The 23,352-nt window shown below is 37.5% G+C and overlaps 1 protein-coding gene across 2 annotated transcripts in view; it reads right to left on the reverse strand.

Annotated features, from left to right (window-relative positions):
• Window positions 1-15,744, reverse strand: part of GABRA3 (gamma-aminobutyric acid type A receptor subunit alpha3) — a 199,786-nt gene extending 184,042 nt beyond the window's left edge. The window contains exon 1 of one of the 2 annotated variants that reach the window (XM_019711246.3): window positions 15,538-15,744. The gene's annotated coding sequence lies outside the window, so the exon portion shown is untranslated. Of the gene's footprint in view, window positions 1-15,341; window positions 15,445-15,537 lie in introns of those variants that run through there. The other variant, XM_019711247.3, reaches the window with a different exon arrangement.
• Window positions 15,745-23,352: the final 7,608 nt, after the last annotated feature.

Genomic DNA, 23,352 nt, shown 5'->3' on the forward strand with positions numbered 1-23,352 from the left:
TACAGAAAATAAAGAGGAAGGAACTCCCCAACTCATTTTATGAGGCCAGAATAACTCTTTACCAAAACGAAACAAATATAAAAAAAGAAAATTAAAGGTCAATATCCCTAATGAAACATAGACACCAAAAGCAAAACAAACAAACAAAAAAGCCCCATAGAAAATATTAGCGAATGGAATCCAGAAATATATAACAAGCAGAGTTTTATCCTAGGAATGCAAAGGTGGATTAGCACTTGAAAAATAATCAGTTATTCACCATACCAACGGACTTAAAAAGATCATTTCAATACATACAGAAGAGCATTTGAAAAACCAACCATACATTCATGATAAAACCCCTCAGCAAACTACAGATAGAAGCGAACTCCCTCAAACGTATAAATGGCATGTAAAAAAATCTCAAGCTGACTTCATATTGACTGGTTAAAGATGGCATACTTCCCCCTATATGATCAGGAGCAAGGAAAGGAGATCTGCTGTAACCACTTCTATTCAATATTCTATTAGAGGGCCCATCAAGTTCAAATACAGCAAAAACAAAACAAAACAAGAAAAAAAGTATACAAATTAAAAAAGAGGAACTAAAACTCTTTATACCTAGACAACAAAATAATCTACATAGAAAATCCCGAGAATCTTAAAAATTACGAGAATTAATAAATGAGTTTTGTAAGGTCATGGGATACAAAGTTAATATATAAAAATTAACTGTACTTATTTTATTCAACTATATTGGCAATGTTTTATTTAATCTCAGTGGTGAATACACAGGTGTTATTTTCTTGACATTCAATATTATTTATATTAGTTTCAGGTGTACAGCATAGTGGTTAGACATTTATATAACTTAAGAAGTGATCCCACCGATTAGCATCGTATCCACCTGACACTATACCTAGTTATTACCATATCATTGACTATATTCCCTATGCTGTATTTTATATCCCCCATGACTATTAACTGTATTTCTATATACAATAAACATTCCAAAGTTGAAAAATTTTAAATGCCTTTATAATAGCACCAAAAAATGAAATACTTAAGATGAATTTAGTAAAACATATGTAAGACCTATACACTGAAAACTACAAAAACATTGTTGAGAAACTTTAAAGAAGAAATAAATAATGAAAAGATATACCATGTTCATGTATCAGGAGACTCAAGATTGTTTACATGTAATTTCTCCCAAAATTGTTGTGTAAATTTAATTCAATTCCATTAAAACTTCCAGCAGGATTTTTGGTAAGAAATGTATCAGTTGGATAAAAAATTTATGTAGAAATGCAAAGAACCCAGGATAGCCACAATATTTTCTTAAATGAAGAACAAAGTTGGAGGATTTACAACAGCTTATTTCAAAATTCATTATAATGCTATAGCAGAGTTTTTCAGCCTCAACAGTATTAATATTTTGGGCTGGATAATACTTTCTTGTGAGAGGCTGCCTGGTTTCTACTCACTAAATGCAAGTAACACCACCCTCCAGTTGTAACAATCAAAAATATCTCCAGACATTGCCAAATGTCCCCTGAGGGGGAAAATGCCCCAGTTGAGAACTACTGAATGACAATAATTGATATAATGTGGTAATGTTGCAAGGTTATACACATAGATCAAAGAGATAGAATAGAGTCCAGAAGTAGACCCACACATATGTGGTCAATTGATTTTGGACAAAGATGCCAAGGTAATTCAATGAGCAAAGGATAGTCTTGACAATAAATAATGCTACAAAAATGACAAAATATCGGACATCCATATGAAATATATGTACCTAACTTTACATTGCCCCAAAGACAAAAGTCATCTAAATATGCATCAAAGATGTAAATGAAAGAATTGAAACTATAAAATTCTAGAAGAAAACAAATAAAAGGATCATTTTGAACTTAGGCAAAGACTTCTCAAAATACAAAAGGTAAAAGTCACAATAGAAAATCCACATAGAAAATGAAGATATGTCACAGAATGGGAGAAAATATTTTCAAAACACACATCTTTTAAATGTGTATGCATATCACGTGTATGTATTTTTAAATATGTATATAACAATCTATTGTATTTCTCTATACAATAAGAAACATTATCATTCAACAACAGAAATACAAATATATCCATTTTTAAATGGACAAACAAGTTTAATGGACATTTCTTCAAAGACGATATACAGATGGCCAACAAGCACATGAAAAACTATTCAGTATCATTAGTCATAGGGATCTGCAAATTAAACAACAATTATCTGCCACTACACACTCACTAGAATGGCTAAAATACTGACGAGATATAAACTTAATATACAAAAGTGAAATTACTTTCCTATGCACCAACAATGAACAATTCAAATTTAAATTAAAAACATAGCACTATTTACATTAGTACCAAAATATGAAATACTTAGGTAAAATCTAAAAAAAATACATAGATTTAGATGAGGAAAACTACAAAACTCTGATGAAACAGATCTGAATACATGGAGAGCTATTCCACATTGATGGATAAGAAGGTGCAACATTGTTATGTTCAGTTCTTGCCAACTTGATCTACAGATGCAACACAATCCCAATCAAAATCTCAGCAAGTTGTTTTGTGGATATCAACAAACTGATACTAAAGTTTATATTAAAAGATAGAAGACCCAGAATAGAAAAAAACAAAACACCACAAAGTGTTGAAGGACTAACACTACTACCCAATTGCAAGAATTACAGTAAAGCTACAACAAACAAGACAGTGTGGTATTGGTGAGAAGAGACAAATAGATCAATGGAAGAGAATGGAGACGCCCAGAAATAGACCCACACAGATACAATCAGCTAATCTGTGACAAAGGAGCAAGGGCAATTCAGTGGAAAAGGGATAATCTTTCAACAAATGGTGCCAGTACAACTGGATATACACACACACAAAAATGAATCTACATGCAGGCCTTTCACAAAAATTAACTCAAAATGGATCACAGACATAAATGCAAAATGCAAAACTGTAAAATTTCTAGAAGAAGCATAGAAGAAAAGCTATGTGACTTTGGTTTTGGTGATGAGTTTTTAGATATAATTCCAAAAGGCTGATGATCCATGAAAGAAAAAATGATAAATTAGACTTCATTAAAATTAAAAAATGTATGCTGTGTGAAAGACACTGTTAAGAGAATGAAAATATAAGACATAGACTGGGAGAAAATATTTTAAAAACACATAAAGGATTTATATCCAACATACTCAAAGAACGCTTAAAACTCAAAAATAAGGAAACAAACAACTGAGTTAAAAATAGGCCAAAGATCTGAACACCTCAGCAAAGAATATATGCAGATGACAAATAAGCATATGAAAAGATGCCAAACTCATATGTCATTAGGGAATTGCAAAGTAAAAAAAAAAAAAAACCACGATATGCCACGACACAATAACTAGAGTAGCTAAAATCCAAAATGGTGACAACACCAACTGCTAGTGAAAATGTGGAACAACAGGAACCCTCATTAATTACTGATGGAAATGCAAAATGGTACAGCCACTTTGGAAGACAGTCTGGCAGTTCCTTACAAAGTGAAACATATTGTTACCATATGATCCAGTGAGTGTGCCCTCAGTATTTACCCAAATGAGTTGAAAAATATAATACTGAATGTCAACTATAATTGAAAAAGAAAAGTCATGGGGATGTAAAGTACAGCATAGGGAACATGTCAATAATATTGTAATAACTATGTGCAGTGTCAGATAGGTAATAGACTTATTAGGGTGATCACTTTATGAAGTATATAAATGTCTAAACACTTTGTTATTTTGTACACCTGAAACTAATATAATATTGTATGTCCATGGTAAATTGAAAAATAGATTTAAAAACATTTTTTTAAAGAAAATACATATTCACACAAAAAACTACACGTGGATGTTTGTAGCAGCTTTATTCATAATTGCCCAAACTTAGAAGCAATCACGATGTCCTTCTATGGTAAATGGGGGAAAAAGACTGTGGTCCATCCAGATAATGTAATATTGCTTGGCAATAAAAAGAAATGAGGTATCAAGCCATGAGAAGACACAGAGAAACCTTAAATGCATATTACTAAGTGTAAGAAGCCAGTCTGAAAAGGCTACATACTGTATGATTCCAACTCAATGACATTCTGGAAAAGGCAAAACTATATAGAGACAGTTACACAGGGGAGAGGGAGGGATGAATAGCTGGGCCCCAGGGAATATTTAGGGCAGTGAAATATTCTACATGGTACTGTACTGGTGACATACACTTGTTAAAACTCATAGAACTGCAGGACACAAAGAATGAACCCAAATGCAAATTATGGATGGACTTTGGTTAATAATTACATATCCATACCGGCTCATCAGTTCTAACAAATGTACATTAACACAAGGTGTTAATAATAGGGAAACTGGATGTGGGTGGGTATATAGCAACTCTCTGTACTTTTTAGTCAACTTTCTTGTAAATACAAGACTGCTCTAAAAATAAAGTTTATTAATTTAAAAAAGACTGAAAATACCAAATGCTGGCAGGAACGTTAAGCAACTAGGACTCTCACAGGCTGCTAGTGGGACTATAAATGGTATAGCCACTTTAGAAAACAGTTTGGCAGTTTCTTATAAAGTTAGACATTCGCTTCCCATATCACCCAGCAATTCCCTTCATAGGTTATTTACTTAGTATAAATGCAAATATATGTGCAAACAAAAACCTGTACAAGAATATCTATAACGGCATTACTTATAATAGCCAAAAATGGAAACAACCCAAAAGTCCATCAAGTAGTGAATGGCCACACCACTCAGCAATAATAAAGAACAAACTACAGATACATGCAACGATATGGATGAATCTTAAAATCATGTGCTAAGTGAAAAAAGCCAGTCACCAAAGGCTACATACTATATGATTCCATTTATATGATATTATAGAAGAGGCAAAATTATAGAGGGTGCCAAAAAATGTATATACGTTTTAAGAAAGGGAAAAACTGTACTAAAATTGTAATGTTCAATATACACCGATAACGAAAGATGAATACAAGTCATATGTATATATTTTTTCGGCACACCCAGTATAAAGACAGAAAATAGATCAATGGTTGCCTGGGGTTGGGTTGGGGAAGACTGGCTGCAGTGGGCCACAACTGAACATTTTGTGGTGAGGGAAATTTTCTATGTTTTATTGTGGTGGTGGTTGTAGTTATATGATCACATGTTAATATTCTGTGAAATGTACATTCTCAAAGGGTAACTTTTATATAAATTATACTTTAATAAACTAACTGGTAAAGTAAAAGATGTCTAGGACTATGTCTCATATGTAAAAGTATTATTAATAAAATTACAAACTTCCATCTTAGATTATAAAAATAGACTTGAATAAATACCAAGAATAAAACATTTAGGAATATGAAATTTCTTTACCAAAAAGATGTCAATTCTTCCCTAAATCATTCCACAGATTCAATAAAATTCCAAGAAAAACCAACATGATTTCCTTGGAATTTAAAAATCTTACTTTAAAATTAAGAGAACAAAGGGCCAAAATAATCAAGACAATTCAGAAAGAACAGAAAAGTGGTGTGGGTGTGAGTGAGGGCAGAGAGTGAATAATAACCAACCTTACAAACATCAAGATTCATAAAGTATTCATAATTAAAATAACACAAGTGTAGACAAATGGATTAATGGCGCATATAGACAGCCTACAAATAGACCCAAGTATGTGTATTATAAAAACTGGCCAATATGATGGAGTTTGAATTCTAAACCAGTAATGTATAAATGAAATTGAAAAAAGTGATATTTGACATAAAAAAAATCGGCCCATATTTCACATCACATGCAAAAATAAAATCCAGATGGTTTTAAAAGTAAATGTAAAGCAAAATTTTAAAATACTTCAAAGAAAATTTGGAGAACATTTTTTTGATCATGGGATAAAAAAATGTTTCTTACGTATGACAAAAATCACAATTCATGAAAGAAAAGATTAATAAATTGATCATGAAATTTTAGAATTTCTGTATGATAAAGGACCCCATAAACAAAATACAAAGCCAAGGTGATACATTAAAAGCAGACATAAGTAACATATATAACTGATGAATAATTAGTATCCAGAATGTATAAAGAACTCTTACAAATCATTAAGCAAAAAGTGACCAAACAGAAAAATAAACAAGTATGGGTGGCTCGGGATGCTGTGTTTTGGGAGGATGTGATGACAAATGAAGGTGGGCCTAGACACAAGGAAAGATAAATTTCACCTGTAATGGTTTATTTACTTAATTAAAAACATATCTGAAACAGAAACAACAAAAAGCTAACACTTGTTCATTAGGAGCAGTATATGGGTGATTATTTACTCATTGTTTTAGATGCTTCTCTGAGTTCCCTTCTAAATATTTTAAATTCTTCAAAATGAAAAAAAGATGAAAACAAGAAGATAAACTTGTAAACTATAAATTTTAATAATAAATTTAAGCAAAGTGAAGAAATAGAAGTTAAAATTATAAAGAACAATTTCTCTGTATATCAGTCATAATAAATTAGCAGAAATAATGATAGAAAGATGCCCTTAAAAAGTGGGCAGAGGACCTGAATAGATATTTCTCCAAAGAGGACATACAGATGGCCAATAGACACATGAAAAGATGCTCAACATCACTACTCATTAGAGAAATGCAAATGAAAACCACAATGAGATATCACCTCACACAGGTTAAATGGCTATCATCAACAAGAGAACTAATAACAAGTGTTGGAGAGGCTGTGGAGAAAAAGGAACCCTCATACACTGTTGGTGGGAATGCAGACTGGTGCAGCCGTTATGGAAGGCAGTGTGGAGGTTCCTCAAAAAGTTAAGAATAGAATTACCATATGACCCATCAATCCCTCTCCTGGGGATCTACCCAAAAAACCTGAAAACATTTATCCGTAAAGATATATGTGCTTCGATGTTCATTGCAGCTTTATTTATGGTGGCCAAGACATGGAAACAACCAAAGTGTCCTTCGATAGATGATTGGATAAAGATGTGGTATATATACACAATGGAATACTATTCTGCCATAAGAAAAGATGAAATAGTATCATTTGCAACAAAATGGATGGATCTTGAGATTATTATGCTAAGCAAAATAAATCACACACAAAAAGTCAAGAACCGGGCCGGCCCGGTGGCTCAGGCGGTTAGAGCTCCACGCTCCTAACTCTGAAGGCTGCCGGTTCGATTCCCACATGGGCCAGTGGGCTCTCAACCACAAGGTTGCCAGTTCAACTCCTCGAGTCCCGCAAGGGATGGTGGGCTCTGCCCCCCGCAACTAAGATTGAACATGGCACCTTGAGCTGAGCTGCCGCTGAGCTCCCAGATGGCTCAGTTGGTTGGAGCGCGTCCTCTCAACCACAAGGTTGCCGGTTCGACTCCCGCAAGGGATGGTGGGCTGCGCCCCCTGCAACTAGCAACGGCAACTGGACCTGGAGCTGAGCTGTGCCCTCCACAACTAGGATTCAAAGGACAACTTGACTTGGAAAACAGGCCTGGAAGTACACACTGTTCCCCAATAAAGTCCTGTTCCCCTTCCCCAATAAAATCTTAAAAAAAAAAAAGTCAAGAACCATATGATTTTACTGCTATGTGGGATATAAAACTGAAAACAATAAAGGAACAAGACAAACAAATAAAGAAACAACAACTCTTAGACACAGACAATAGTTTAGAGAGTAAGGGGGAGGGAGGTGGTAGATGAGGGTAAAAGGGATCCAATATATGGTGATGGAAGGAGAACTGACTCTGGGTGGTGAACACACAATGCAATATATAGATGATGTATTACAGAATTGTATATTTGAAACCTATGTAATTTTACTGACCATTGTCACCCCAATAAATTTTAATTAAAAAAACAGGTCCACTGCACAAAGTTAAAAGCATAAAATAAAGGTTACTGCTATTATTAACTCTATACAGATAGACAAATAGAGACGTAGAGACCACACAGCTAGTAAGTAGAAAAGCTGAGGTGATAAAAATTCTTTTAAAGCTACAATAATATTTAAACTTTGTAACTAGGACAAGTGACAGACTGACAGAATGGAAAAAAGATGAATCCAAAAGAGAACCTACTATATATAACAATTGATATATATTAAATGTGGCATCAGAACAGTGGGAAAGGATGAATTATTCAATATTCGGTGTTAGGAAACACTTGAAGGGGGAAACAATTTAGATAATTACCTCATACCACACACCAAAATAAATTCCAGGGGGGTTAAACAATTAAACATAAGCAATAAAAACGAAATTCACTCAAGGACTTATCCAATGTTGGATGGGGAAAAACTTCTCAATCATGAGCTCATCCCCCCAAAATTACCCATGTAAAGATATATATATATATGCATATATATGTAAATATACAACATATTAATTAACATATATTAATTAATTCATACATATTAATTTATGCATCAGAGTTAATTTAAAATACAAACCTGGAAAATATGTTCCATATATAACCACAGAAGAAAGGTCTAATGTCTACTAAACGGATACATTGTCCATACAAATGAGTGATGGAAAGAGAACTGACTCTGGGTGGTGAACACACAATGCAATATATAGATGATGTGTTACAGAATTGTACCCTTGAAATCTATATAATTTTGCTAACCAATGTCACCCCAATAAATTTAATAAAGAAGAAACACATAAGTTCTCAATAGAAAAATGTATACAGGTCATAGGATAGAAACAAAAGTGACCAAGAAATACAAGAATGTATTCATGCTCACTAAAATAAAAGAAACATACTAAAACAGTAAGGTACCATTTTGCCTCTATCAGATTGGCAAAGCTTTTTTAAAAATGGCAACAGTCAGCACTGGCAGAGGGGTATGAGCAGAAATCGGCCATCTTCCATAGTGGGACAACTTCACACATACCTCAACTTTAATATCCTTAGGCCCATTAATGCCTCTTATAAACACCCATCTGAAGAAAACCATTCACTCAACAAATATTTAGTAAGGATCTACAGTGTGTCAGACATTGTGCTCGAGGGGCTTACATTTTAATATGAGAATCCAGACAATAATTAAGTAAAATATCTAGTCTATTAGGTGATAATACAGACCAAGGATAAAAACTAGAGCAAGAAAAGAGTGACAGTGTGGGGGAGAAGGGTTTGCATTTTTAGGTATAGTCCTTATAGAAGACCTCACCAAGGTGACATTTGAATAAAGATCTAGAAAGAGGTGAAGATCAAAGAAGCAAAATATATACCTTTATGTATAAAGGTATACATTGCAGGGCTATTCATGAGAACTTACAATTGAAAACAACTTACATGACCAATTTGAGGTCTGTTAAAAATTATGGTGTAAATTGTACAACTGAAAATTATGCAGCTGTCAAAAATTGTTTAACGGCTATAGAATGACATGGGGAAATGCTCACAATATAATACCAATGGAGACGCCAGATATAAAATAGTACATATAAGGTGGGTTCCTGAATATGTGAACATGGAAACACATCTGGAAGGAAGTAGAGCAAGTTATCTTTGGACTAAGTATTTGGAGGTTATTTGTGTTAACTTCTCTCCATTTTCCAAATTTTCTGTTACGAGGCTGTTTTATTTTTCTAACTAGGAAAAAAACAGTGTAAAGGTAGATATTACAGTTTTAAGGTAGATTATAAAAGTACAAATATTTTTAAATGGTGTTGCTGGTCAACCATGCCTAGAGGTACCAGGTCCAGATTTGGACATTATGTATTAAGGGTTATACTGAAAACTGAAGCATCTCCTATAGAAGATACTCAAAATATATGTCATATGAACTCAAGAACTGGTAATATATGGACTAGAGAAAAGATCAAAAGAACAAACTAGCTTTAAACTTTTGAATGGCTATTTAGGGAAGGGAAGTGGAAATTACTCAGCATTCCAGTTGCACCATGGAACGAGATCAATAGGTTGGATTCAGAAGACAAATTTCAAGTCAGTATGGAAAAGAATTTGCTAACAATCACAACTATTATCGGGTGGTGTTAAGCAACCTTTTCTGGAACTACTCACATTGACAGTAGATGACCATGTGTACTGGGTGATAAGGCTGCCATTTCATGATTGTTAAGGACTCTGCTATTTCTGAGCTCCTCTTGAACTATTTAAAAGGTTATTTTATGCTATGATCACATTCACCTCCCCTTCTGTTGAAAAAAAAAAACTACGTAATACTTGATTCCTTCTAAGAAATCATTTTTAAAGAGAAAAGCACCCTTCAAAATATGTATCCTAGATTAAGAAGTACAAATTGGTAGTTACAAAATAGTCATGGGGATGTAAAGTACAAGCATAGGGAATATGGTCAGTAATATTCTAATAACTATGTACACTGTCAAATGGATAATGGATTTATTGGGGTTATCACTTCGTGAGGTATATAAATGTCTAATACACTATGTTGTTTTGTACACCTGAAACTAACAAAAAATAATAATGTTGTAATAACTATGTATAGTGTCAGATGGTTACTAGACTAACTGGGGGGATCACTTCATAAATTATATAAATGTCTACCCACTATGCTGTACACCTGAGACTAATATAAAATAATATTGAATGTCCACTGTAATTGAAAACTGAAAATAATTAAAAAATATAAATAAATTAAATTTTAAAAATACACACCCTGGAGATTTTTATTTTTCTTTCTGTATATGGTGAGAACATTGATGTGTACAAACGCCAATACCTTTAAAATCATGTTTTAAGTATAGAATATGTTTTTCTATGACCAATCAATATTTCCCTTTACCATACGTCTTCCACCCAGGAAGAGATGACCTGGACCATTCCATTTCACAGTACTCTGCGCCATTTTCTTTTCAGTGCCCTTAGTTTATTTCAAACCAACAGCAGTGGCAATGTCACCCAATACCGAGATTTACTACAGATTTTAGAATATAGTCAGTTCTTTCCTTTGCTTTCAGGACAGTCATGAGTTCAGTGATGCCAGGAATGAAACAAGGAAGGGGCCTTCCTGCGATATTTTCGAAACCCTGTGAATACTTCCAGCAAAATTAGCAATCTTCAGAATGCCATATAAAATCCTGAGTGTTGCTTAAATAAGTGACTGAGCCTGCACTACCTGCACAGGACCACGAGACTATGGCACAGAACAGAGCATGAACTATAGAACCTTACAGCTCGGAGGGTCTTTATAAATCATCTAGGTCTAGTCCAACCTACCCCATTTTACAGTTACAAAAACTGAGACTCAAAACTAGACAAGTGATTTGTCACAAGAAACTAAGTCAGCATCCAAGCCAGGATGAGCATCGAGACTAGGCGACCTGAAATCCCATTTTAAGAGATTGATATTAAATTCTTCATTTGTTTCTCTGTTCATTTTCTCAAATTCACTATACTTCTCTCATCTCAGGGGTCTCGTGCACGCCTTTCCCTTCATCTGAAAAACTATTCTAGCCCTCCATCACTCCCACTCCACTGCCATGTCTCTACTCAGCAGTAATGCCCCTTCTTCAAGGCAGCTTTTCTTAAACCCCAAGCTAGATCACTTCCGTTATATGCCTACATAGCCCCCACCCACATACTTTTCCTTCATAGTATTTATCGCTGCTGAAATGACAGTTATGTGCCTATCTGATTTATGACCTCTTCCCCACCAAACCACAAGCTCCAAGTAAGCAAGGACCATGCTTGTTTTGTTCACCTTTGCATCATCTGCATGGCGCCTAACCGTATCATTGAATAAATAGCTGACTGAATTGATGAATGAGTTATAGGTAAAGGCTTGGGATTTAGAGTGTACAGAATCTTTGCCTGGCTTCCTATAGTTCCTTCCAAATAAAATTCGGATGCCACATAGCTCTCTGGGACAGGTAAGCTGGCCTTCCATTCCCCGTAAGAAATTTATAGAAAAGGATAAATATCATCTCACAAATGCTGGAAGGAAACCAAAACTACCTTTCTTTAATAACTGTATGACCTCAAAAGGCATAACTAACACCAAGTGGTTTTATTCACTCCCTTAACAAACATTTATTAAGTACCTACTCTATGCCGTGCACTAGGCTTGTGGCTGATAGCACAATAAGCTGGACTGATACAACCCCCTACTTGCGTAGAATATTTAATCTAAGAGGGGAATATATACAAGTTTCAAAACAAAACCTTTATGACAGTCACGACACCTACTTTGTGAGGATACTAAGTTCTCCATCAAAGGTATTTAACCTGAGGGTGAAAGATCACCTGGCAGAAATGATTTAGAAATTAGAACTAGGCCCAATCTGGGCCTCTTAAATTAAATAGGGAGGCAGCCTAGACCAGTGCTGCTGAAAATGTGGTCCGCAGATCAGTGTCTGTCTGTGAACATTTATTACCAGACAGCAACTGCCTAAGTGCGGAGATTGAAAATAAGCACTTACAAAATGGTATAGCATTTGACAAAAATCATTTAATGTCTGTTGAAACTAATAATAAAACTATGAGCTTATATTTTGTATGTTTTTTTCTTTCATTTTCTAGTAGTTCACACTTAATGTATTTTACTAAAATAACAGTCTGTGATGGACTGCAAAATTTGGGGGGGGGGGGAAACAAACTGATCTTTTTCTCCAGGATAGTTTGAAAAGCACAGGAATAGCAGGTTCAGGATTACCTGGCAGCTTGTTAAAATGCAAAATCTCAGGTACCACCCCAGACCCTCTGAATCAGAATTAGCATTTCAATAAGATCCCTAGGGGATTCTTTCTCACGTTAAAGTTTGAGAAGCACTAGCGAGATGATTTCTGACGCCCTGAGATTTCATAATTGACTTCAGACAGAAAGCTGCAGAGCTGAAAGACCCTTGGTGATAAAGCCCACCTCACCATTTCATAGATGGAAAAACTGAGGTCCACAGAGGGAAAGTCACGTGTCCAAGGTAACTGGCAAATTAGCAGAGGCAGGAATAGAACTCAAGCTTCCTAACACCCAAGTCAGTTTTCCACTCTAGCAGACTGCATGCTCACTCCTATTCCACCCAGTCCCACTCTGTACCATCCCTCCGTGACGTCATTGTTTTATCAGAATGTATCTCAAGCAATTGATTCTCCTTCCTTCCATATACTGTGTGAAACTTGAATCACCACTATTCCAAGTATCTCCTTTATGGTAATTGCCCTTAACCCCTGCTTCTCAAATCTTCCCACAGGCCTATTGTCTGGCTGCTGGCTGGACATTCTGGGCTTCAGGAGGACTAGTACCAACTGATTCCTGGTATTTAAGAAAAGAGAGTTTCTTTGTTCCCATCAGTCAACTTGATACCAGACAGTAAGCTTTTCCAAGGAAGTGAACATACACCATCAATGCTGCTTACACCATCAAAGCTCAGTAGGGTCCGTTTGTAGCTGACAAAGAAGAGAATGAGATACTAGACCATATTAACATAAGTCTAGTCTCCCAGATGAGGCAAGTGACGATCCTTTACTTGTGTTTTTGTCAGATCCAAGGCTTGCGGGGAGAGGCGTGATTGCTGTAATTATCTGAAGAGCTATTATTAAGAACAAACAAATTTGTTCCAGATAGTCCCAAAGAACCAATGAATAAAGGTTACAGGAAGAGAGATATTGGCATATAATGGGGAGCATTTTTGGACAATCAGAGTTGCTCAAAGATAGAAGGAGTCATCTAATGAGCTCTCTGTCACTGCGACAGAGTTCACATAGAAATCAGTCGATGAATTGAATGCTTAGAACAAATTCAAGAACTGGGTGGAGAAGTAAAGCTTCACAACCTTTAGGGATCCTTCCAGTTCCATGGTTTTAGTATTCTAAAAATTTTCAGACAGGGCGACTCTACACTCTCTGAAAATAAGAGTGTGATCCTAAAAGGAATAGTGTTTCACTCAATGTGAGATGGATGAGGATATGCCAGTGGTAAAGTGAAGTCTTTCCAGGCATCCTTTTCAAAGGAAAGCCTTGTGGGTAACTTCTTCAGGAAACCCAGGCAAGGCTTGGTGCCACAATGGGCAGCCACTATGCCTCAAGCTAAGTTCTGTTAGGCTACTACTTTCCAAAAAATAAAACCTTGCCAAGCCGCACCTTTGCCTACCAGACAAAGGTACAAAATCCTCCTCAAGGAGGTAGTAGTGTTTATGGTCTAGGCCATGTATTCTGGAATCAGGTTGCTTGTGTTTCAATTCCCAGTTGGGACATTTAATTACTCTGTAACTTTGGACAAGTTACTTAACCTGTTTGTGTCTCAGTTGCCTCATCAGTAGATCAACCATAACAACAGTATCTGCTTCATAGGGTTCATGTACATATTAAACCCTCAGCCCAAGATCCAAAACTTCCTAAGTCATCAGCAGTGTTAGCTAATAGTATTGTAGATGCTATAATTACTATCATTGGCAGGCAGTGCAGACAACTCAAAAAGCCCCCATCAAACAGCCATATCCCTTCCCCTACCAGTTCAGAGGGGCTATACCACAAGAGCTTCAGCCATCTCTTGCATAGCTCCAGACATCTGCTGACCCTCGATAAACCATACCATTCCCAACAGGAGTCCTGGCTCTTCACACTGTCTCTCTAAACCCAGCAGTACCCTTCCCCCAGTCCTGCCTAGGCCACCCTCAGCCACAGTCAGAGGAGCAGCAAACTGGGAAACCAGTTCCAGACAAACCATCAGGTGTTTCTCCCCCCCGCCCCCCCACAAGGATACAGCTGGATCACATACCATGCCTGCCAATGGGATGGGGTAGGGTATCTGAATCCCTGGTCTAGCCAGTCAGCTCAATTACCTGGGATGGGGAGTGGGCAGGCAATTGGGTTTCCCACAGGGAAGCAAGAGAAACCTCCCAAGTTTGGGAAGGAACTCAGGCCCAACCCCACAATGAGCCTCTTAAAGGCAGGGGGGAGGTCTCAATCTGTTTTTAAAGGAAGCAGTTATTTACAACTTTCTATTCACTTGCAGCTGGGGGAGGTAATAGGGAAACGGGGAAAGGGGCTGCATGGTATTCTCCTTCTTTTTCATTTCCAGCAGTGAGAAGCAGCTGCAGAGAAAGAGTTAAAAGAGGAAGGAAGCTCCAGCCATTACCCCATCCCCGAGCCTAGGGCTGTCTGGGGGGTCATGACAGTGCTGTCTGCTCTGGCTAGGGGCCACTCTGTGGCTTTCTGCAGCAGCTGCTGGGCCCCCCAAGCAATTTGCAAGGTCAATGCTGACCTGCTTCCAAAGAAGAACAAAACAATTCACTGACAATGAAGCAAATCACGCATACACCACATCGCAACCCCGCCCTCCCCAAATCAGGTTTTACCTCAGTGCCTCCCAGCCCAGATGCCGACTCTGGGCTTCCACCAGCCCCACTGGGTAACCCAGGATAGCATCACAGCTGCAGGGCATGTCTCGCCTCCCCAGCCAACCCAAGGAGACTCTCAGTACGGGAGAGATGCTATCGCTAAAGGAGACCTGAGCTTGGGGGAGGGGGAAGGAGGGACATCTCTGTTTCTTACCAAGAGCCACAGTCACTTCCCCGAAGTGGAGAGAAGAAAAGGATGAATGAACTGAAACAAGTTGGAGGTCCAGCCCCCACAGAGCTCGGCTTCCTCTGCTCTTTCTCTGGGTCTCTATCCTGGTCCCTCTCTCCTCTGTCTCTCTGGTTTGCTTGCTGGCTTGCGCGCGCTCACGCTCTCGCTCTCCCTCTGCCTCCCTCCCTCTCTTTTCCTCCCTCCCTCTCTCCTCCCTCTTCTTCTCCTCTCTTCTCTCTCTCTCTCTCTCTCTCTCTCTCTCTCTCTCTCTCTCTCTCTCTCTCTCTCTCCCCCTTTCCCTCTCTCCCTCTCTCTCTCTCCCTCTCTTTCTCCCCCCTCCCCTCCCCTCCTCCCTCTCCCCCGTGTCTCTCTCACCCTTCCCTCCTCTCCTCCCCTCCCCCTTTTCTGGCTTTGGATTCACCACTGACTGGTGCTAAGCACGCGGCTGTGCTGGGGCTCTGAATACAGCGCTGCAAGGCTTTGGATCTGTGGTTGTTTTAGGAAAGACTAAAGTAGTATTTTATTCTGTAAGGTATCCAGCAGAGAGATGGAGGGAAGCTCAAAGAGATAGGGAGGAGCAGAGGAAGCAAAGGGAAGAGAAAGCGAGCCAAAGGACAAGAGCAAATAGGAGGATAGAGGAAGTATGGATTACCATAGCTGATGTGTGATGCTTACTAGCTGCTCTGAGACAGAGAGAAGTGGTCCCTTACCTTCCTATGGGTGTGCCTTCCTAGCCCAGACTCCAAAGAAAGGTCTGACAATCCTGCCTCTTCACATTCCATCTCTGAGCACAAAAATGAGTTTTTAAAAAATGTACATCAAAACGTTGTCATTCCCACCCCACTAAGAAGAAAGGGTTCTTCCCACACTGATCCCCTAATGACCTAACTGCTAACCCACCCCTAACCAACTAGAAGTATGGACCCAGTTTAGAACTGTCAGCTGGAGCTTTCCTTCAGGCAAAACAGAAAAGCCACAGAACCACAATGCTTTCCTTTCAAAACCCTCTGATGGGAATATAAGTGTACATAAGTGTGTGAGCCTACATGTGAGTTTGCACAAGGGGGAAGAGAAGAGGAGGAGAAGGACATTAATTAACTCAAAGTGTAAAATAATTATATTCTCATTGGGGGAAAAAACCCCACAACCCTGGGCAAAGTACAGTAACAAAGTAACAGAGGGTGGAAAGATACTTAGACTAAAATAAAGGAGCTTACGTTTGAGTCCTGCCTCTGCAAATCATTTCACTGTTACCTTTAGGAAGTCATTTCTTCAGTTGGCCCTCATTATCCTCAACGGCAAATGGGTGTCGATCTTGTAAGACCCCTTCAAACCCAACAACCTAGGCTCGAAGACAGGAAAATCCCAGGTGAGTGAGGAATTGATCTGTGGAAAGTGAATATACAGACTACCAAATTTCAACGGTTCTCTAAAGGTGAGTCCCCAAATCACACTGACAGGCCTTCCATTTTGAGTGTTTGAATTTGAGCGTATGTGTAAAAATCTGCTCCTATCAAAGAATTCAGCTTCCACCTACATATTATTATGATTAAAGTTTTCTTAATCAAATCCCTCACATTGATTTCCAGCCCATTTAGTCAGACAATCAAAATGGTCATTCAGGGGCATTTGACTGAACATGAGTTATGTTGTGTGTGATAAGAGTACCTGGCATCAATATACATACAGTGACTGGGACATAGTAGGCATTTAAAAATTTGCCCACAGTGTGCTATTTCTATGTAAACTACTATCCTGTTGCCCCCCCCCCCAAAAAAAAATATCCTCCTACTCTCTACTCCTATCCAGTGAGGCACATGTGCTCCACTCGGAGTATATACTTCTTCAAAAGCATGCACCCAAACATTGAGGAGAGAAAGAGGCAGGGATCCATAGGCTCAGGGTCACTGAGCTGACAGGACCCATAAAGATAACCATCTCATTGTGCACCAAGAGAAACTGGCCAGCAGACAAAATACAGTCCACACCATGTCATAATGGATCAGTGACTGAGTCAAGACCAGCGTCCAGACTGCCGACCCCAACTACAGTACCTGTGTCCACTAAAGCAACATGTAAGGTGTACATAAAGCAAGTGTGTATGTGGGAACACAGTTAAGCACACTCCTTCCTGCAGAGGTACGCATTTTTGTTGTGTACATTTGTTTGCATAAATGTCCATTGAATTTAATGGATTAGCAAATGGCGAAAAGAAATGTTATGAACTGGCATACGGTTGCTATATTATTTCCCAGGGCTGCCACATCAAATTACCATAAATTTGGTGGCTTAAAAACAACAGGAATTTATTGTCTCACAGTTCTGGAGGCTGGAAGTCTGACATCAAGACACTGGCAGGGCTGCACTTCCCCCAAAGACTCTAGAAGGAGACTTTTCCCTGGCCTCTTCCAGCTTCTGGGGGCTCCTTCCGTTCCTTGGCTTGTAGAAGCATCACTCCAATCTCTGCCTCAGTCTTCAAATTGTCTTCTCCTTTGCATCTCTGTGTGATCAAATTTCCCCATCTTTTCTCTTATAAAGACACCAGTCATTGGATGTAGGATCCATCCTAAATCCAGGATGATTTCATTTCGAGATTCTTATCTAAATACTTCTGCAAAGAATGCACATCCAAATAAGATTCATCCTTAGGTTCTGGGTGGACATGATTTTTGGGGAGACACTATTCAACCCACTGTAGTGGCCAACTTTCTTTTTTTTTCCAAATAAAGACACTAAACAAATACACTGTCATGCGGGAGACCCTGCTCGCTGCACCATGTGTCATGCGGGGCGGCCTGCGGGGTCTCTGCTCCCGCTCCCCACATAAGAACGCAGGATAAGGTGAGGCCAAAAGGAACACCCACGGAGCCATACGTAGGGGAGTCATACCACTATATTCTCGCTGGTGGCTGGGTTGGAGACACAGGAAACAGGAGCCACACGATCCGCAACCCACCTCCCACTTGTCTCTGCCAAACAATCTCACTTGCTAGCAGTCCTCTTCTCTGCAATCTGCAATCCACACTCCGCCGCTTGCTAGCCCAGCCACCATCTTCTTGCTAGCCCCCATTTTTCTGCTAGCATAGCCACAGCAGTTATATTAGTGGCCAACGGGTCACTGGTTACAGCTCACGGCCAACTAGCCACAGCTGATAGCCATCCAATCACAGTTGATGGCCATTTACTACCCGAGTGAGCACCTTTCCACGTGAGAGTGAGAGCCTGGAAACTGCACTCCTGGCTCTGTCCCCATAACACCATCTAGGGTACCATCATTTTCCAAAGAAAGGATATTTTAATACAAATAAGTTAGATGAAGATACTCTCATAACACAAACTATTCTCTAAATTATATAATTTTACCTGTGTGAAAACTTAATAGCATTATCATCAATGTCCTCAGCTCACTGCAAACCACAGAAACACCTTTACTAGAACCGATTCTGGGAGTGGGGGAGCAATTTCAATCAAACCGATCCTGCTGCAGATAACAAAACGAACCAAAACAAACCGAAGGCACTGGAAAGTAATCATAAGCAGGAACACACTGGAAGGGAGTTGACAATTGGAAGAAAGGAACAATACTAGGTGAGTTTCCCCTTTTTAGGAATCTTTGCCTGAGGGCAGGCCCCAGGCCAAAGTAGTAACTAAAACTCTAGAGAAACTACAATTGTTTCAGCTGTTAAATGTTTAAAAACTGGCTCTCCAGGAAAAATAAATAAAAGCCAGATTCATAGCATTTCCCAATTTTCATAGTGTAAATACTACTTCTGCCACGGCCAATTCCATCAACATGAACTTGGGAAGAGATGGGCACACTTGGCCATTTGGCCACCTAACACAACCGCTCACAGTCTTAGTGGCTTGAAGAACCAGCAGACGGAGTTCAGAATGACCACCGAAGCTGGAAAGTGATGAGAGAAATCTAAGAATGCACAGAACTAGAGTGGGAGACCCTAATTCCATGTATAAATTGCCCAAATCTCTGGTGCAACTGTAAACTATGCATGTGGGGGCACATCCCAAAGACACTAAATAAAGCTGAAAGAATTCAACAGAGTTATCAGGGCTGCCCACCATAAGGGAGAATATGAAGTTTCAGTTAAGCCACATTACCTGCCACTAAAACAAACAAACAAAAGCAATACTCTACAGAGAAATAAAAGAATATAGAGATCCGACAATATATCACTCACAAAGTTCAGGGTACACTCCAAAATTAGTAGGAAAGGGATTTTTTTATGTTGAGCACCTTTACATGTATCTATTAGCCATTTGTATGTTGTCTCTGGAAAAATCTCTATTCAGTTTTTTTGAACACTTTAGTTGGATTATTTGTTTTGTTTTCTTTTTGCTAAAGAGAACCATGAGTTTTAAAAATATGTTTTGGATATTAACCCTTTAGTAGATGTATGGTTTGCAAATATTTTCTCCCATTCTGTGAGTTGTCTTTTTATTGTCTTTACTGTTTGTTTGTTTGTTTGTTTTTGCTAGGCAGAAGCTTTTTAGTTTGTTGTTCTCTCACTTGTTGACTTTTGATTTGTTGCTTGTGTTTTTGGTGTCATATAAAAAAAAAAACATTGCCAATCTCAATATCAAGGAGCTTTTCTTCCTATGTTTTCATCCAGAAGCTTTATGGTTTCAAGTGTTATATTTAAGATTTAATTCATTTCAAGTTAATTCTTATGAGTGGTGCCAGGTAAGGGTCCAATTTCATTCTTTGCATGTGAATATCCAATTTTCCAACACCATTTATTGAAGAGACTATCCTTTCCCGATTGAGTATTCTTGGCTCCCTTGTCAAATATTAGTTGATTGTATATGCATAGTTTTATATCCAGGCTCTCGATTCTACTTGATTGGTCTGATGTGTCTGTTTTAATGGCAGTATCATGCTGTTTTCCTTGCTATTGATTTGTAATATAGTTTGAAATCAGGAAGTGTGATGGCTCCAGCTCTGATATTCTTTCTTAGGATTGCTTTGGCTATTCAGGGACGTTGGTGGTTTCATGTACATTTTAGGATTTTTTTCTGTTTCTGTGAAAAATGCATTTGGAATTTTGTTTTTGATGCTATTGTAAATGGGACTGTTTTCTAAATTACTTTTTCAGATTGTTCATTTCCAGAGGATAGAAATGCAACTGATTTTTGTGTGTTGATTTTGTATTCTACTACTTTGCCAAATTTATTTATTAGTTCTAACAATTTTTTGTGGAAATTTCAGCATTTTCTATACATAAGATCATGTCATATGCAAACAGAGAAAATTTAACTTTTCCTTGCCAATCTGGATGTCTTTTATTTCTTTTCCTTGCTTACTTGCTCTGGATAGGACTTCCAGTACTACGTTAAATAGGAGTTCTGGAGAGTGGGCACCCTGTCTTTTTCCCGATCTTAGACGAAAAGCTTTCGGCCTTTCACCATTTAGTATTATGTTAGCTGTGTGTTTCTCATATTATGGCTTTTATTATGTTGAGACACATTCCTTCTATACTCAATTCATTGAGAGTTTTTATTGTACAAGGATGCTGAACTATTTCAGATGCTTTTTCTGCATTTGTTGAGCTTATCTTATGATTTTTATCCTTCATTCAATTAATGTCATTATCACATGTATTGATGTGCATGATTTGAACCATCCCTGCATCCTAGGGATAAATCCAACTTGATCATGGTGTATGACCCTTTTAATGTACTATTGGATTAGGTTTTTTAGTATTTTGTTGGAATATTTGCATCTATATTTATCAGAGATTTTGGCCTATAGTTAACTAGTTTCCTTTTCTTGTACTCTTGTCTGGTGCTGGTATCATGGTATTGCTGGCCTCATAAATGAATTTGGTGGCGTTCCTTCCTGTTGAATGAAATGTTCTGTATATGTCTATTAGGTCCATTTGGCATATAGTGTAATTCAAGTCTACTGTTTTCTTGTTGGTTTTGCATCAGGATCTATTCAATGTTGAAAGTGTGATATTGGAGTCCTCTACTATTATATTATTGCTGTCTATTTCTCTCTGCAGTTCTGTTAATATTTGTTTTAAATATTTAGGTGCTCCAATGTTGGGTGCATATATACTCACAATTGTTACATTCTCTTCATTGATTTACCCCTTTATCACTATATAGTGACCTTGTTTGTCTCTTGTAATTAATTTTGTTTGAAAGTCTATTTTATCTGATATACATGTATGTATAGCCACTCCCACTCTCTTGGTTACCATTTGCATGGATATCTATTTCCATACCTTCACTTTGAGCCTATGTGTGTCCTGAAAGCTCGAGCAGCATAGACTTTTTTTTTTATCCATCCAGCAACACTGTGTCTTTTTATTGGAGAATTTAATCCATTTATGTAATTTAATACATTAATTATTGGTATGTAAGAACTTAATATCACCACTTTGTTAACTGTTTTCTATTATGTAGTTCCTTAGTTCTTTGCTTCATCTCCTGCTATCTTCCTTTATGAAATGATGATTTATGTAATGATATGCTTTGATTCCTTTCTCTATATTTTTTGTGTATCTTCAATAGGTTTTCATTTTGAGGTTTTCATGAGGCTTATATCAAACACAGTATGGTTATAATAGTCTATTTTAAGCTAATAACTTTGACTGCATACATAAATTCTATTCCTTTACTCCCCCTACACCCATTTTATATTTTCGATGTTACAATTTACATCTTTTTACATTGTGTATCCATTAAACAAGTATTGTAGTTGTATTTATTTTTATTAGTTTCATCTTTTAACACTTATACTAGAGTTAAAAATTATAAATAGCAAAAAATTGAAAAAACTTCAATAGACTGCACAAAGCAAGATATGTAAAGATACACAAATGGCCAATAAGTACAGAAAAAAGGTGCGCCATTAGTTATTATAGAAAGTCAAATTAATGCTATAATGAAATATAACTACACATTCAGTAGAATGGATAAAATTCTATTTAAATTCACTGTTGTGAAGTACGTAAAACAAATGGAACTCTCATACATGAAGGGTGGAAGTTTAAAATGGTACAACCATCAGTTTGTTCTTTGTATCTATGAGTCTGTTGCCAGACGGAAGAGGGGTTTGGGGGGGGCTGGGTGAAAAAGGGGAAGAGATTAAGAAATATAAGTTGGTAGTTACTAAATAGTCACAAGGATGTAAAGTACAGCATATGGAATATAGTCAACAATATTGTAATAACTATGTATAGTGCCAGGTGGCTACTAGATTAATCAGGGGAATCACTTTGTAAATTATATAAACGTCTAACCACTGTGCTGTACACCTGAAACTAATATAAAATAATGTTGAATGTCAACTGTAATTGAAAAATAAATTAATTGATTTTCAAAAAAAATGAAATATTGCCATCTGCAACAACATGGATGGTCCTAGAGGGTAAAAAAAATGGTACAAGCACTTTGAAAACACTCTGTGAGTTTCTCATAAAAGTTTACATACATCTATACCTACAGTCCAGAAATCCTATTCATAGGTATATAACCAATAGCTAGGCAATCATAGGTTCACAAAAAGAATTGTATAAGAAAGCTCATAATAGCTTTATTCATAATAGCTTAAAAAATGGGGGCGAAACAAAGCCCACAGTAATAGAATAGATAAACAAATGGTGGCATAGTCATACAGTAGAGTTCTAGTCAGCATTTAAGAGAACAGACTACTGATGAACACAGCTACATGCATGGTTCTCAAATACATGATGCTGAGAGAAAGAATAAAGGTAAAGAGGAGTACACACTCTATTACTCCATTTCTTGGAAGTGCAGTAATAGGCAACACTATTC

Source organism: Rhinolophus sinicus, chromosome 18, assembly GCF_057876585.1.
Source record: "Rhinolophus sinicus isolate RSI-liver-muscle chromosome 18, RSI-T2T, whole genome shotgun sequence".
Classification (NCBI taxonomy): domain Eukaryota; kingdom Metazoa; phylum Chordata; class Mammalia; order Chiroptera; family Rhinolophidae; genus Rhinolophus; species Rhinolophus sinicus.